Source organism: Battus philenor, unplaced genomic scaffold, assembly GCF_028537555.1.
Source record: "Battus philenor isolate CCGP_79_NKW_IND1 unplaced genomic scaffold, ilBatPhil1.0.hap1 SCAF_15, whole genome shotgun sequence".
Classification (NCBI taxonomy): domain Eukaryota; kingdom Metazoa; phylum Arthropoda; class Insecta; order Lepidoptera; family Papilionidae; genus Battus; species Battus philenor.
In genome coordinates this window covers 11,872,820-11,891,976 of record NW_027181677.1, presented here as the reverse complement: position 1 = coordinate 11,891,976, position 19,157 = coordinate 11,872,820, and the positions used below count along the sequence as shown (strand labels likewise).

Here is a 19,157-nt window from a genome sequence, read left to right as displayed (position 1 = left end):
CTCTGTCCTCCCCCCAAAGGCAGGACATCTTGAATACCGGAAGATTTCCCCCACCGAAACAAAAAAATAAGACAGTCCAGGCTTTATGCGGCTTCATCCAAATTGAGCCAACGGAAATAAGAGGTTCGCAGGCTAAAATTTGCTTTAATTTACGCTAGATGATCGCATCCCAGTTACGTCAAAGAATTACGCACGAAGAGCGACAATACCCGTGTAGGTGTATAGAGTTGTGATTGAAGTGTAGTGTAAGTTTTACGTAGCGAGGACTACTCGGCGGTCGGGAGAGGCGTGGTCTAATAGGAAGAGGTCTCCGGTGTAGGTGTTTGTGTGATGCATGTTCGGTGCATCGTGTCCGACTGGAGTTTGATGTATGGCAACATATGGTAGACTCAAATTGACGTCAATAATAATAATCCATTGTTTTTTGAATAAAGAATTTTTTAAATTTGATTTCGTGGAAATTATTAGCCCATCATTCCACACGATTTTTCGGATATTTAGCCTTCATTCACGTAAAATGTGCGCCGCTATTAGTATTAAACTACCATCCCGCTATCATAATACTGGTATACAGTATGCTTGCAGCATTAAATTGAAGATTGACATTAAAGTGGAGCTCAATCTGATTGTAATTACTATCAAAGTGGACTCTTCTTCTAACAAATTGTTACTATAAATAATCCTATATGAATAATTATATAAATAAATGAATACGATATTAAATCTTCCGTAGTTTATTTACCAATGCAGCGTTTATAATAAATTTTAATTTCGTAAAATATTTATAGTAACGCATTTAGCAACTAGAGCGTGAACTGTTGCACTCGTTTTTAAAACCTTTAACCGTTATTTAGGTTAGAAAATTAAGAGAAAAACTGTAACACTTAAATAATACGAAACTGTCATAGTTAGACATTATATGAAACTGTATAAACACTTAGCATAAATGCTAATAGCTCATTTATTAGTCAAAATCTTTAAAGCTTTTACACCTGATTACAATCATCCTGTATAAGTGATCTTTGTGAAACATAACATTACATGAGTTTAAGTTTTCAATTGGAATGTGACAGGCCAACTTGTGACAGTAAAGTCTACAGAGATAGATGTTAAACAATAATTAATTTTAACATATAGTAATTCGAATTTTAAAAACGCTTAAAAAGGATCTCATATTAATTGACAGCAAATGAGCTGTACATTCACCCCTTTAAAGCTTTTAAATTTAGAACCAATCATCATCAAAAATGCATTGATTCCTTGGAAATGTTACACTGGAGAAGAATATTGTCAAATACTTGCACTTCCTTTTTGATACTATAGTTGTCTATAAGAAACTGCCTTGGGAGAGTTGAGTTATTGCAACTCTATTGCTTTCTGTTACGTATATAATAAACATTATTGAATTAAATAACAAAAATATTGTGGATATATTGGTCTCAGTTCCGTACTATCCAGAAGTTCAATCTAGGCCTCTTGGCAACTGGTTACTCTTATATTTTGTAATACTTTAAACTCGTACAAAAGAAATACGAAGCTATAAGAGATTTGTCATTCAGACTAAAGTGAATACCTCAAGATCCAAAAGTTTGTTCTTTGCTTTGCGATGGATGAATCAGATGGGCCAACCGAGGTTGGGTCCGGATCCCTCCTTGTCTCGCCTGTGGTCCACGCTGCCGTCCCAAGCCGCATACACAACATCGACACTACACAGCTCTACTCGGGTGGAGCGGTTTACTACGTGCGAACTAATTCGTGCAACTGTAACGCCGTCCAGCTTTGTTTATTTTAATGTTTAAGTTCAAGGACACTTCCGCTATGTGAACTCAGCTTCGACGAAACTGTAAAAGCCCTCGGGCTAACAGCATCAACTTCAACCGAGAATTAGTCGAAATCGTATCTAAATCTATTCGTGTAGAGATAGAACGACCTTTCAAAGATCGTCTGTCCACCATATCGACCAGCTTTGCGTTGGACGAATCAGGCGTGGGCCCTGTCGGAAACGTTCTGGAATCTATCCGTAGTGCTCAGGAGAGGAACAAATTAAAGAAGATGACCACGCAACAATCGCATGATCACGACTGCTATATGACTGATAATAATATAGGATAACAAAAGATACGACTAAAAGAGAGAATGGGCGGTATTGCATAAACTTCGCCAACTCCCATCCCATCGCAAATATTATTCATACAGTTTTAATGTCGTGGAACAGCATAATGCATGATAACCACGACCTAATTGCGTAGTTGTAATGTACGAGGTCCAATTGTCGTCACCAACGCCGGGCAGCGATAAGAGCTATTGTTATACGCATTCGGAGCAGAAATGTATGTTCACCGATTTGTTAGGAACGTATTATATATATTTTTTTGCATTTAAGCAGGTCGTTCACCTAATAGAAAGTGTTACGCTCCATCCGTGATTTGTTGTTGATACTTTTGAAGTACAGTCCTGCACAGAAACTTCTAAACGTTTTGAGACGTGTGTTACAGATTGTACAGTCACTGACAAAAATGTTACAAACACCTATGGACAAATATGGTAAAAAAGAGTTTGCGAAACTAAACAATAAAATAACTCATTATTTGTAATCCCTCCTTGCAGACTTTGTACTGCGGAAAATAATTGGCCTGTTGTATTCCAATTGTTATATACTTCAAATATTATATAAATAAATTTATGTACCATACTTCTGATTGATCTTTAAAACTTTTTCAACAAAAATCAGCTATACATTTTCCCCTTTGAAACTTTTACACCTATAACAAATAATTGTACGCAAAGTTACTACTAATTTACAGAAGTAATTCTTAAATGGTTAAAGGATGTGATGTTTCGTAATTACATTATAATATTTATGGGACGTAATTATATTTATTGAACTAATCATAAAATTCTGCTAATTCACGTATTATAATATTTGATGATTTTATATAAGATGGATTTCATTGATTAGTCCTTTATCAAAATAACCTCCACTGTCTGTCAAAATAATGACACTCTTTGACAGATTACACTTTGCGTTTGGATACCTACTACAGTATAATTCATACTTATACATACTCGTATATCGTAATTCAAATCCGTCGCCAATGATGATTAGTTGCATTACTTGACTTCTTTTGCGACGGTACAAAGAAAATATCGAAAATTTTTAAAAGAATCCAAAAAAATAAGGTATTCGAAAAAAAAAACTATTTTAAAAATCATCATTAAAAGAACATCGCCTCACTGTTGATAAAAAAAAGGAGTGTCGCCAAATCTTTTTGGAGTTCTGCAAAAAGGTAATCAAAAAAAACATAAAAACTAATTTGAAAAAGGAACAAGAATAATTGTCAAATCAAGTTATAAGTGGTATTTAAGAATTTAACCATAAAAAATCAAATTATATATCCGATTATTAAAAAAATATAAGATGAATTTAAATTTATATATTTACATTACAATGTATGAAACTAAAACTTAGACATATAAATTAAAGATTAAATCAATTAAAAAAAAATCTATTAATTATTAACCAATAATTTAAAGAAAGAAATCGGATCAATGAATCGACATTAACATAATACTATGAATACATTTTCTATACTATGTTAGATATGAATTAATTTTGATTTATCAAATTCGCTATATTGAAGTATTTCATTTCATCTTTTAAATTTTCTTATGCAATATTTATTTACATTTTTATATCTATCGGTCAAAACTTGTTATTACCGAAATTGCCTAATATTAAATTTTATATTATTTATACTTTTTGAATTGTAATAATCCTGTAAACTACTCTTAAAAATTAAAAAAAAAATATCTTTAAACTCACGATATTAAAGTTCGTAAATGTATACATCTAAAAGTTTTTTATCTACAATGTTACTACTTTATATGTAAAATATCATAAAAATAAACATATTTGCCCGATCTAAACTAATACATATGTATTCATTGAAGCGAAGATAAAAATAAACTAAAAAAAAATCACGCATTGTGTTACGAAGACAGTTATGTAATAAAATAAATTCATTCTCTGGAATAATTTATTAATAAATATATCAATACAATACAAGCTTAGAGAAAGTTTGCGATAAATATATATTATATTCAGATGTCATATTTTATTATTCAAATATAAAAATGCCATTTGTCTATGATTGATGGCCAAAAGATGACAGTTCAAGGAATTAAAAAATAAATTGCATAACTGAAATAGTCTATGGTTCCTGACAGCTTGCGCAAAATAAGTCGATGTCTAAAGTCGTGGTACAATGAAGTAGCTATTTATATCAACACACAGATAATAAATAGTACAAAAATATAACGTAATTATAAATTCAAATGTCTTTTAATACCAGTTGAGAAGTCATGCCAGGTGATTGGTTATAGGTGTAAAACCTTAAAAGGTGTAAAACTTTAAAGCCTTTTTCTGATAGCATGTATACTTATTTCCATTCACCCTGTACAAAGTGATCATTCTAAAAAAGTATATTCATTTATATTTTCATTCATGAAATTCGACTGCTCACTAACATCTGGCAGCACACTAGTCTGCAGTCAGATAGTATACGATAAGTTTTTTTTAATATATTGTAATCCTAATTTTGAAAACTCTTTTTTAACTTTATTATCATTACGTTGTTTATAATTTCTGAAACCATATATAGGATAGGATGTTCTATATATTAATTAACAGCAAATAAGCTTTACATTCACCTACTGCTATACATTCATATCATAGGATATAGATTACTAAAAATAAATATTCATACTGTGAATTTTTAAAAAGAAAATTCTGGAAAAAATCTATCATCGTACGTCTATTGTTTTTTTTTTTTTTTAAATAATTCGAAAACGAATAAACATTACGGTTTTACGGTGGAATCGAGCATAGTTTTTTTTAAATAATTCGAAAGTCGAATAAACATTACGGTTTTACGCATAAAAGATGACAGGCATAATATCTTGGACAAAAGCAGATGTTAGTCGACTTGAAATACCAGTAGAAGTATTGTCTAACACTACTCGAGCAAGACGCAAATAATAACATCACTTTTACCGCCATTTCATTTTCTCATACACCTCCATTGTGTCGTCTATGGCAATGACATGAAAGTGGTCTTGTCAACTCCGATTCTAAATCTATCGATTCGTAATGAAACTTTCGCTGCGAAAACATCGTAATAATTTCCGTATAGCACTTTAGACAATCACCACACAAATGATTTACAACAGTAAATGTATGACTGAATATGGGTATTGCTTCATTGCCAGTGTGTTGGAAATGGGAGTCAGTAAGAAGCCCCCTTTATCTTTTGTTGTCTATTTGTTTAACACGTTCACTGCGGGCCCAATTTTGAAGAACTTTCAGCTGGTGCGGCTAAGGTCGAATCAGCCTCAAGCTGAACTTCCTAGTATTGCGATTGAGGCCTTTTCTGCCTCATGTTTCAATCATTTTTTTTTACAATATTGAGTCAATGCTTCGCAGACATAAAGAAAGCTATATTTGTCTTTGTCATACCTCATACGGTTGAGTGTAAAGAGCCGCCGCACTAGAAAGGAAACACGAGTTTTACGCGCCGCACCAGTGCAAAGTCTACCATGAGGCTGAATCGGCCTCAAGCCGCAGTGAACGTGTTAAAAAGGATTTACAGTTATCTATCGGAGGATTTACCATAATCGCCACGCTCGACAGGCGGGTTGGCGATCGCAGTGTGTCACTATTGTATGCAAAGACGCTGCTGCCTATCTTTTGGAAGCTTATTTGTTAGCAGTGACAATATTATATAATTAACGCACAGAGTTTGAATTATATAAGTTTGTATTGCGGGAAGCAAACCCCCGAACTACGATCTCAAGTCTCAGTCTTTATCGCTAGGATACTACTGCTCATTGATTCTTTAATGATATGAATAAATAACTGCATTAAAAAGCACTTATGGTGCTTACCATAAACATTTTACTTTGAAACTAATTACAGCGCCATGGTAAACTCAGTTCAAATTGTACATGTCTCAAAAAATTTTAAGATTCCCGAGTGCAAGGACCCCAAGTGCCCACAAGGACCGCAGCTCGATAACTTGGTATTATCAAACTAAAGAAAATGTTCAAATTACGTCGAAACACTACATAACTTAAGGAAGTAGGACAACGACGATCGCAGATAAGAATATTTAATTAGTAAAAGCGTTAAAACGGCGTTAAATAATGCGTGCTAGTACCCGTGCGTGCGGTACTGACTTGTAGTACTATTATTAGGTAAATAAGGAAATTTAAATCCACCGTAATGACACAATACATCCTGTTTATGCACAGGCTACATTTTACACTGAATAATAATCAAATGATATAGTGTATGGATATAATGAATATTTTTGTTTGTCGTTTCGGGCTCTAAATAATGCAAAGTGGTGGGGAGGATGCATTGTGCTGCAGACCCGTGCGGTGTGTAGACGTTGTTTTGGTTAGCGGACCGATATCGCATAAAACATTCTCCGAACAATAATGTACATTACACATAGTTGATGGATGGTCATCTGGCGTGTATCGACCAACTATATATATTCACGTTATGAATACTTACATAGTTCGTATAATTTGTGGCGCAACTTCTATCAAAATCATTATTTTAGATGTAAAATATATCTGGCTTCCCCTCTGTTACTTTAAATTGCAATCCGCTGTGCTACAAATCTCTTTGTTTCTGATTGAATCTCTCTCCATAGCCGTAATTGTGAGAATGCCAATGAGGCTCAAAGTGAGAGATCATATTTCTGTTCCATACGTGATCACAGCTGTGAGGTATGTGGAAGGTGCGACGTTTTTGGTGATGAGAATGTTTTTCTCGAACGCCCTCACCTTTTTCGTGCTTCGCCGGCTAGACCTGGACACGGTAGATTCGCTGAGTACTTGCATAGGTTTAAACTCAAGGAGAATCCTTTACACCTGTGATCCTGCAGTGGACCAAACCATAGACAGCCAGTTTCGATTGCAGCAGGGAATAGAGGAGGAAAATATTCAAAGTTCCTAGAGGAAGAAAGGCGCCAAATCTTTTTGGAATATTTTAAAAAGATATCAAGAAAAGTGATTAAAAACAACAAATCCTAGAGTAGAAGGCGAAGTAAGGTAGGTAACGTAAGAAAGAAAAATAAGGTATGGAAAGGAACGGAAGAAAATGTGACGAATAAAAGAAAGATGTTTAAAAGATAATGTGAAGAATAAAATATGTATTATAGATTTTAGAAATTGTATTTAGAATGTATTGTTTCTGCGTACCAAAAATAGGGGAATGTACGATAGGTCCCCGAAAACGGAGACCATAAAAACACTGAGTTGGATTTCACGATTTACCGTTTGCCCCATATACATATCACAATAAACGTATAATTATTAGCTAAGAATTACGTGTAACTTATTTTGCATATTACAGGATAAAGGCAATGACTACAATGTTATAATATTGTTATTATTTAATTAATTTATATTTACAAAACCTACACAAACAGCAAGTCGAATTATAATTAATAGTCACGTATTTGTACCTTTTTAAAATTAAACACCTGACGTTCAAAAATGGTTAGAACGAAGGCAAACCGCTCGGATATTTCTCTAATTTCAACACAGCTCCAGTTTTTTAAATGCACCTTCTAAATTTTAAATATATCTAAGTCTTTCATGCAATGGACAACCGTTCCTAATGTCCTAAATGGTGTTTTAGGCGTACATAAATTAAGTTTAAGTAAATACCAATCTTAGGGTAACAAGCTTTTAATTTAATGTTTTCTATGTTATGTAGAAACAAGTTTGTTATCATCTACTAACGATATGCGCTGCCTAAATAGTGAGGTAATATATATATATAGATTGAGAATATATATATATACATATATATATATATATATATGTGTGTGTGTGTGTGTATATATATATATATACTACTACTTTCTTTATTAATTAGGATACATTAGTGAATGTCTGGTGATATAATAAAAAATAAAGGCTGCGTGAATGATTTTTTTTAAATTCAACCAATATTAATTTTTATTGTCAATAACATAGATTTTTAACTGATTATCATTAAATCGACCGCCTTTTATCATCATCAATATTTCAGCCATCTAGGTAGGCCACCATCAGAGATATTACTTCGGTTTTACAAGAACCTTAACATGGTTTTGTGGACGTCGTACGCTGTTGCTGCCCCTAAGAATTCATATTGTAGATATTGATTTGATGACAATCATAGAACGTTCATTAATTGTTGCTCCATATAGATTACCAATAGGAACTATTAGTAACAGTCTGCAACAAATGCCTTCTCGACGACCTCAACAAAGTCGGCACTTCACCTTGTGAGTGGACGTCTTATGCTGCCGATCCGTGATCTCCACTTGAGATCTTTGAGGACCCATCGGTCATCTGTATTGCGCGCTATATGGCCTGCTAATCTTCTAGCTAATCCACTGGATTGATTTAATATATACGTTAATTTATATAAGTATAAAATTAATCACATTCGACGTATCACAGACTAAATATATACTAAAGTTTTCTACAGTCTATGGCTCAGGCACTCTTACTTTTAATAGACAGATAAATAAAACATGTCTCAATTCAGACGGATATGCAAATAAAGTGCGTGTTACTGTTTGACACGTAACTGTATAGCCGCGGCAGTCGCTTGGCATTCAGCGTGGCCACTTCCCGTTGTTGGATATAAAAGCCAAAAGCGTTACATAAGCATGCCGGGAAAGCGCACAGTTTAAATGTGAACTTATATATAAGGGTCGTGTTACATCTGACTGTAAATTTACACTCGCTGCTTAAGGAGTAGCGAAAATGTCTTATACCTTAACACCTCTAGATAAATATTATAATATAAATAAGGATTAGGATTCACAGAAGAATAAAGTTCATCGATGTAACTCGAGGAATTGAACGGCTGAAGTGGCGGTGTAGAAGGTAGGGGGTCACATCAATTGTACTACCAACGACTATTCTCGACGGCTATACAAAAGGTTCTTAACATAGTCAAGGTTTTTTATATATTATTATGTTCCGCCTACCGTGTTTTGAGCTGCACATTAACGAGTAAATATTTTTTTACAAATTTCTACTTTTATTCATCATTCTCCATTTATCCTTCCCAATGTCTTATCTACTTTCCTTCTGTCCCTCACAATCTCTTTCTTCACTTCTCTTTCATATCTTCTTCCATACATCGCCTTCCTTCCTTTGTTCTCATTGCTAGATCACAAATTATTACAGTATCACAGTTTATTTGACTATGTATATTACTTTTCTACTAATAATTTTATTTCCAGTAAAACTCTTATTGTATCTAATCTATAGTTTTGTTGCTAGCATAACTCACTGTGGATCTTATTCGACTCTTTTGTTTTAACATTGTCAAGGGCGCGTGAAGTCAATACTACATGCAGATAGCGCAAGATCAGTCGTTGTGACAATTTTTGTAGGAGGCCTAGGCTTTATAGTAAGCTTCTATTGGTTAACATGATGATGAGGTTAAAGATGATTAAATGAGTATTGTAGGATGTGGGGTGTTTTAAATAAGAAAAGGACTTCACTTCCGCACATGCAGTGGTAGTCGTGCAATAAAGTGCACCGCCCGCCAGCCCGCTGATAAATGCGTAAGCGGCAAACAATGCGAATCACACAACCGCCACCGCCAAATTACTCAACACGTGTTTCACCCCTCCACGAGGCATCTTCAGGAGTTATGTTACACAGATTAGTGCCAAACACAGAGTCTGAAATGAATGTGGAACTCTATTGGTTAAGAGACAGATGTGGGTTTCATAACGAGCGTAAAGAAAAGGTCGACCCCGTAACTGCACTCAGTGAGTACGACTAAACCCCGCGTATTTACATTGCGTTAATTTTAACTGCATCTCAATGTCGTTTGCGTACATTGTTTAAAAATTGATTGAATTTATAGTTCACATAAAGTACCTTATATAGTTTGTGATGTTTAATTCTTCAAAATGATCGTGTAAGAGCCATTACAATATTATTTTATTTTTATTTATTATTTTATATATATTACTGCTTTATTAATGCACACTGTAAAAATTAAAACATTGGAAATAGTCGAAAGACAGATTGCATTCCGCAATCATATTATTTAATTGCCTGAACGCTAAACTTCTGAACAAAAATAATAAACAATTTCACTCTGTGTTTGGCACTAATCGATGTAATATTACTCTTGAAGATGCCCCGTGGAAGAGTGAAACAAGTGTTGAATGATTTAACAGTGGTAGTTGTGTAATTCGCATTGTTAGCCACATGCGCATTTATCAGCGCCGGGCGGTGCACTTTATTGCACGACTACTGCTACATAGCGGAAGTAGCTATATATTAGTCCTTTTCTTACTATAAATAATTTGTTTGTTATTCAAAAAGTTTAAAATATCTATACTTATTATGCATATCACATATGTACATCCTTTTCCGTTGGCTTCCACTGGTTCATTCAAATGAATCATTTATACATTATGACTGTACAAAGGGATCGATGTCATTTTTAGACACCTTAAAAAATCTATTTATTGTACCAAAAGTTTACATTAGCAATAATTTTATATACATCACGTTGCCAACATACGCATTTTAAATAGCAGTGAGAAATTTATCCGCGTATTTCTTTTTTTTTCAAAGGCGAGGAAAATAAAAGCCCGTTGTGAACTATAGGGTTGTTATTTGAGTCAGTCACAATTACAGAGATTATATATAAAAAAATGTCAAACTGGTTGTCAGCATGCGAATGAGGTATATTAAATTAACTCTAAAAAGTATTGTTAGTTTTAGTGTCCAGTTATATTAAATCTATGTCGTACGAACGCTGATCTTCGCTGATTTAAAGTTTTAATTCCTAATAATACTGCTTTTCGAATTTTATTCCTAGTTCTTTGAAATAAAGTATACAACTTTCCTACTCGAGGCACCCAAAGATGTATTCGAGATAAGAAAAATATTAAAAAAAAGTTTAGGTTAAACGTTTTAAGCACTCTGGTACTTCAAACTTCGACAAGTTGTTTATTCCGAATAATAAACAGTAGTCGTCTATAAAAAAACGCAACAAAGGGGAAGTACCGGTTTATGAAAAATACGTTCATTTTGAAGGGACAGCGAGATGGGATCGTCTAATATATCAAGAGAAAGAACGGGGCTCTAAAAAACGTGACTATCACTGTTAACATATTTCAATGAAAATTATAGATACCCTTATAATTAATTTTATTTATATTTCAAATACTAATTGATCATCATCATTATGATGTCAGCCTATATATTACCAATTAGATCTACCGATCTATTAGGCATAGACCTAAAAATGTGATTACGAAAATAAAAAAAAGTATGCGAAGAAATTGTTATGTAAATAAAGACCCTGTCAGCCTATGATAGGAGCTGAAGAAGAGACTCCAAAAAAATAAGACATAGACTTCCTCAATAGATCGCCAGAATGACTGGTCTCGCGATGCCCGTATTCGTTGTTTTTTTTTTTTTTTTGGAGCGGTCTAGCTTTTATGTCGGTATATTTTTCAGGAGAGGTCGAATAAAGTGTAAGATGGTGTGACAAAGAAAGGAAAGAAACGAAATAAAATAGTGATGATATAAGAAAAACTTGAGGTGATGTATAAGAACTGCCTCTGCATCGAACACATAGGGTGTCCGTTCCGGTAAAATAATGTAACATCACGACCTGAAACTCCCGAAAGTGTTATCGATGTAAAGTGAAGTCTGGAATGAGCGCTGAAGACGCTCATTCACTCATAAATTAATTCAAGTGTCAAAAATAGTAAATTCGGGAAAGATATACAGCAATACCCCGCTTTACGCGACCCCGTTATACACGGTTTCACTATAACACGAATTGCAAATTTCGCGCTCAAATGCCTCGAATTACGCGAGAGTGCATATAAATATAATGTAGTCATCAACTTCTCTATGGTGTCTTGACTATCTGTCAAACAATTAAAAACAGTGTTGGGTGTTATAAACGTATTTTTCAAGAACGTAAACAAAACGTTACCCAAAAGACAATAGATGTATCTTTCCGTAAAAAATAAGAGTATGTATTGCATAAAGTGTTCCTAGAATTAAAGTGATTGATTAAAATGATTTGTATTTTTTTGTAATAATTTTTGACTATGTTTAATCATAAACCTCGTTATACGCGAATTTCAGTTAATGCGATTTTTTTTTGGAACGTATCCCTCGCGTACTGTACTCAAAATCAGCCACTAATAATCTCAAGGAACAAACCAATTACATAACGTTAATCTATTCAAATAAAGTTTAGTCAGGAATTCGACGACGTGTCCGATAAGGTTGCGCTGCAAGGCGGGCGACAATTGTTCGAACAAAGAGGCCCGATCGAGCAATACCGGCTCCAAGCGAGCGCGACTGAATGCCTGCACCCATAAATACCTTACGACCCGGGTGACCATACTCACCGCTTATATCGAGATAAGTCCGTGTAAAACTTTTAGTTGGAATAACATTAATAACCAATCTTGTGCGAAACAAACAAAAAGTGTCCTTTATTAAAAAGACGCCGATTAATACTTTAATTTAGAATTTTTTTTTTGTTTATGCTGTACCATACCACATGAACTTGTGCCTTTAAACTTATGATTTAATAATATTTCTTATTTTATAAGATGCATGCCCCTTCTAACAAAACTTATTGGGATTTTATGGAGGAGATCTATCTCCAGCTTTAGACGCGTTCGGAGTCTTTAGATGCCCTTAATGGAAACCACCCGATTTTGAAGTGGTTTTTAAACTATACCTAACTAATAAGAAAGCTATTTATGTTCATATGATACACAAAAACAACGATAAGAATCCCTTTGGAAGTGTATATATATATATATATATATACACACACACACATATATATATATATATATATATATATATATATATATATATATATATATATATATATATATATATATATATATATCCATTTAATCTTATGCTCTTAAAATTACCAATAAAAAGTACGATTATTAGCTATAAAACGTATGTTATCCCTTCGTATCGAAAAGTGGGACTGTCCTAAAATAATCGAATATATATGGGCCGTAGTGTTACTAATTGAATGCGTCTGAGCAACGCAACAATCTTTGTATCAGTTGGCCAAATTCATCTTAGACCGTATAACAAGCGCAAACGATCTAATTTCGCGTGAATGTCATCACGATTGCGTTCGTGTTTACGACCGAGTTAGTACCCGTTGTTCAACGAAGAATTCTACCCTTGAACCTAAAACAATGAATGCTCCTAATGAAACTGAAAGTTTTAAGGGGACGCTGTCGACACATGCTGCATTTAAAATCAGGGATAAATTCTAAACTTCTTATAACAATAACAAATGAAAACATAAGTAAATAATTCTTTTATGAGGTTTTTGTTTAGAATAACTGGTCGCTAGATGATCATAGTTTTAATCACAGTTGCCTGTATTTGGAGAGGGAGAGAGATAAAGAGAGAGGGAGAGAGGAAGAGTATAGTTCCTTTATAACTAATACACAGATATAGAAGAACAGACGCCGCTTTCTACTTTTCTGTATGTAAACTGCAAGGCATAGGCCTACCTTAATGATATCTATGGGGGATATACTATAAGCACCACGCTTAGCAGACGGGTTGGTAATCACAGTGTGATATTATGGTACGCAGAGCATGCTGCTGCCCATCTTCTGGAAACTTTTTGTCAGCAGTGGCAATTTTACATAATCAATAAGAGTTCTAGTGTCTCGGGTTAAATGTAGTCTGGCCAAGCTGATCTAAATTGGCATTCATGCTCAAGATAATTAATGCACAATGTGTAAATTAACCTTTTTAGATTATAATATTTTTATAACTTCAAACTAACCTAAAAATATTAAAAAAAAAACTAGTGTTCCAATTATATAAATTTTGATAATGACATGTTTTAAATATAGATTTATTTAACTATCACCCGGCTTACGAATTTTCTCTGTTATCTGATCAATGTAGCACATCGTTATCATAAAGAATCGATATTTTTAAGTGACATTGATAAATAAAAAAAAACCAAAGCAACATGTTTTAATTTTAAGGACATACGTTGTTTATTTCTGTAGTATCTTTTTTTCTTTCAATTTATCCAAGATTTATACGTTGTCGTTTCAGCTCATTGACGCCCTCTAGCATAAACCTCTCCGAAAAACATTTTTGGGGAGATATACGATAGTCGTCATGATTAGCAGGCGGGTTGGCGATCATAGTGTGGTATTATTGTACGCAAAGAACAGTGCTGCCCATTCTATGAAAACTTTTTTTGTGACCACTGCCAATTCTATATGATTAATGCACAAAGTGTTTATTATATAAGACTGTATCCTGTGTATCGCAAGTCTCAGTCCTCAACCACTGAGCTACCACTGCTCGCACATATGTAATAATATAAATATACATATATACAAATATATATATGCAGAAATTTATTCTTACATACATATAAATAGGAGCATCAAACTAACTTGAATCGCACTTGCCTCACAAGGTATATTGCATGGATGCACAGACCGCGGCCCGCCGGTCGAATACTGGTGGTCCACCGACAGCGAAAATAACACTCTCGTACATCCGAAAAATATTGAATTCTATTCCAGAATAAAACCAAATAAATTTAATTACCTATACTTCTGACGGCCGGCCCGCCATCAGTTCATAATTTGCCCGAGTGGCCCATAGTCTTATTAAGTCTGTGCAACCCCGATATATACGAACAGAGAATGAAAAAAAAAACTAAAATAATGGATAAGTAATCAACGGTTTAGTAAATATTTCTTAACCTTTTTCTTAAAAATAGGCGGTGACTTACCACGTCTTATAATCGCTTTTTCGCTATGAAAGAAAAAAATATTTTGAGCTCTTCTAAAATCAAAGCGCTCTAGGAACCCTCGTAGATTCGGAAGTAGACGTTGAAAGATGTCTTCGGGGAATTCAAATCTTATTCTGGTTTCTATAATATTGAACTTTATTGAACTTGTTATATTCATCTTATGACTTACAACTGGTCAGTTTTAAATGAAAAAAAAAATGAATATTAATGTTCCTAACAAGGATTTAACATGACGTCATCACTTCAACCTGTCTCATTATCATTCGTCAACCTATCGCGACGATGTTTCGATCTCGAGTCGCTTGGACAAACATCTGCTATCTTATCGCATCACACAATCAGGTATAATCCGACCAAAATCACGTGCTAACGCGAATTTCTCTGAAACATCCCCTATCAGATAATAAAGGGTATTTACTTTAATTCGACGGATAACACGACACACCTAAATTAATGTAAACACTGATTGCGTAGTACTATCACAATAACAACAGCTTATTCAATTGAAAGCGTTAAATAGATTCAGTTTCAAAAGATATCTTAATAGAAGTTTACTTACTTAAATACTAAAATTAAAAGTTAAGAATAAACAAAAAAAATTGCTGTAAAAATAATAATGTTTCTGTTATATGTTCCTTTACAGGTAACACAGCATTAAAAATTTATATTTAAAGAAAAATCAGACCTATTGTAATAAAAAAAAATCGAAAAGTGATCGCACGTGAGAGGAAACACCTGGCTTTCGACTTTAGACATCAAAACAGCTAATTTGAAAATGTTTCCTCCCGCGCGCAATCATCTTCAAGGCTATTTGCTAAAAAAAAATTAAAATTCTGTTAAGGATACAGTGAATTATTAATCGTTTTTAGAGACTAAGAGCCGCGGAAGGTTTTTATATTTTTTTGGACCTCTCATTGCTGCCCTCTTATAAAGTAGAAAAGCAGGGCTTCCGAGGATCACACCTAGGCTTTTTCATTTACATGGTTAATTTTATAATTTATACATCAAACATTATAAATTTCTTGAGAATTGTAACTATTGAGTTTCTGGCCGACATTTAAGCTTACTACTTATAACGTTAAAACATCTGAAAATTTTTCATGTATTTGAATCTCATTTATCATATTTTAGTCTTGAATACGTAATACAGTTGGAGTTTGTATGTTTATTGTTTTATGTTTCCCGTGTCGGTTGATGCGTCAGTTTGTACTAATTCAATGTTTAAGAATAAATCATCAGTAAAACAAATAACATTATATTAAAACGTTACCTGTACGAAAGGTGGAGACATTATATCATTCTCTTACTAGAAATGTCTCGCGTGTATTCGAGTGAAGACCTACAAATTTTACTAATTCATTGTAATATGTACACCGTGTCGTGGCTTTAGAGATGTCCTTACACGTGTCATTTGCTGACATAAATCCAGTTATATTTTAACTAGGCCAGAGGCCGCAAACCATGGCACACAGGCTCTCACTACTTTTTCCTTAGAAATATTTAGAACAGTCTCGAAAATCTCTTTATTACTTAAGCCATGGATAGGGAAAGCTCAGATTTCTCAGGAATAAAATTCGAGGCTGCCCAGTAAATTGGCAAGTTGAAGTAGCAGTGGGCACGCCCAATAGCGTGCAGAACAAATGACTGCAGGAGTCATAAGCTTCTGGATTGGAAACCACATGCAGGTAAGCACCGCGGGGATATCTGCCCACATGTTAGAAAGACTTTTCAAGGCTGCTTGACTGGTCATATTTTTTGTCCTATCGTTCCTATTGGAAATCCATGGAAGAGGCCTATTTCCAGCAGTGGACGTGTTAGGATATAAACGATGATGACAAACTCTGCTTTCCGTGTATATGTGACTTAATCACAGAATTTAAGTTTAATTATGAGTCTTTTCAAATACATCATCTATAATTTAAAGTAACTGAAAAACAGCTTCCATTTTAGTTCTGTATTTATGCAAATATGTATCCCTTTATTTGATCTCAAGTTAAAAAATGAAACAAAAAACGTTACGATAAACAGATTTAAAATGTTGCGTGTACATAAACGCAAGAAATTTGAAACAAGTCCGATAACATCAAAACGTAACACGTCTCAGGTTAAATGTAACAATTTGTAGTTCAGACGACGTATGCGCACACGTGACTCGATATAATTGACCATTCAACAACTGACTTCAAATCGCTGATAAAAATTTTACGTTTTGTAACAACGATGTCAACTGCCAGTTATAACTTGCAACGATAAATAACCGTGAAGTAAAGAAAAAAAAAAGTGAAATTATTTAATTGAAATTAATGCGATGATACTGGCTGATATTGTCTACAGACTTCATCTGTCTTCGTCGACGAGAAAACTGTGTAGATACTAAACACGTAAAAAGATATATGACCAGCAGACACCTCGAAAATACAGGTGTAGATTTATGGTTAAGTTTGCTTTTACCACAACACTAATTTTACAGCAACCAAAAAAAACTTAAACATTATTTATGATATCTTTACAAAATCTCACCTAGTTATAGTCTATTGATCAAAAGGCTATTGTATAGTTTAAAATAACATACATTATTTTTAATAATTATAACCTATAACTTGCAATAAAATAACACTTCTTCAAAAAAATTCCGCGCAAAATAAATATTTTTTCGCAAACATCTGTCAATATTTGTATTCATAAAAACCGTTAGTTTAAGAAATATATATACCAGCCTCTATCCAGATATTACGGTTTTTAAAACTCATATGGTATTGGAAACGGTGTAAACATTTACATATTAAAGATACACCGAAATAATTGAAATAAAAATTGTGTCTGATGCGCGACTACCTAAACAATCTTAAACAACTCTAAAAAAACATTTTTAATAACGGTACCAACATTTTTAAAACCGTATTTTACTTAAGGCGGAAGAAATATAAAATTCAGCATAACCAATTGTTTACGGTAAATGTACCTTATCGGTTCAAAAATCGAAACAACTACAAAAGCAATGTTCTCTTTTTGTAAACTGATTAAATTCTGTAAAACCTTTCCATTTATAAACGAGAGGTAAACTAGGAAAACATAGTTTGAAGCTTTGTTTTGGTAAAACGCAATCAAAAAAGGAAAGTTTTGTACTTACAATTCTAACTTCTGTGTAATAAATAATAATCTTCAGTGTTCTTTTCACAAAACTTTATTACACAAAAGCACACACTGATACACACAATATCTTATTACTTAAGAGCGACTTTCAAAGATGTTCTTATAAATCTAACAATTCCGAAGTCAGAAATTTAAATCCATAAAGAGACAGGCACATGCAACAAAGCCGCGCGCTCCCTGCCGACTGACGGCGACGTTAAGGCGTTCGTTCAAAAACGAGAAAACGCTACGCTGTATGAGCCGCGTAATGTTCATTCCCAACAAAAGTCACTTTCTGCACAAGTTTATTTTTAAACCAATAAATTTAATGGTATTATAGGTCGCAAGTATCATTTCTCGGGATGCAATCTTATATAATACACAGACACACACACATTAAGCATCAATTATATAGAATTGCTACTGCCCACAAATTCGCAGAGGATAGGCAGAGTTCTCAGAGTACCATAATATCACGCTGCAATTCCCAACCTGCTAATCGTGGCGATTATGGTATATCCCCTATAGATGTGTTTAAATGGACGTCTATGACTTGCAAAGTGGGTGTCTAAAAGCTGAAAGGAAAAAAGGTTTTAAACAAAAATAAATGAACTTTGATATATTCTGGTTCTATTTGTAAATATTATAAAATTTAAATTAAGAATAAAGTTTATACAGTATTCATATTAAGAGAACAAATTTTACTTCTTGGAAATAAAGATGCATTTTTTCGCGTCGAGGGGCTCATTTTTTCTTTTTCGCTAGTAACTTTGATACACAAAATCAACAAGTAACATTTACGCAATTGATATTTCCCTGATTGTACTGCGTAATGTAGTTATTACAACTATATTTATTTTGTACATATAAGTACTATCTATTTTTAAATGAATTATGATTGTATTTATCACGAAAGGTATCAATTATTTTTATTTAACCCATGTAACCAACACCTTGATTTTGTCACACTACTTCCAAATTGTATATACAATTTCATTTATTGTAAACGAACATATTAATTAAACTTATTTTTAATAAAATTAATTTTATTTTAAATTCATCACTCGGCGTTAATAAGGCATTATTAATCTTTATTATTTATTTAGCTGTTACTATTATCTCT

The 19,157-nt window shown here is 33.5% G+C and overlaps 1 protein-coding gene across 2 annotated transcripts in view; it reads right to left on the bottom strand.

Annotated features, from left to right (window-relative positions):
* Positions 1-18,227, bottom strand: part of LOC137918843 (SH2 domain-containing protein 4B-like) — an 86,617-nt gene extending 68,390 nt beyond the window's left edge. For both annotated transcript variants that reach the window (XM_068761767.1, XM_068761768.1), the window contains exon 1: positions 18,033-18,227. The gene's annotated coding sequence lies outside the window, so the exon portion shown is untranslated. The remainder of the gene's footprint in view (positions 1-18,032) is intronic.
* Positions 18,228-19,157: the final 930 nt, after the last annotated feature.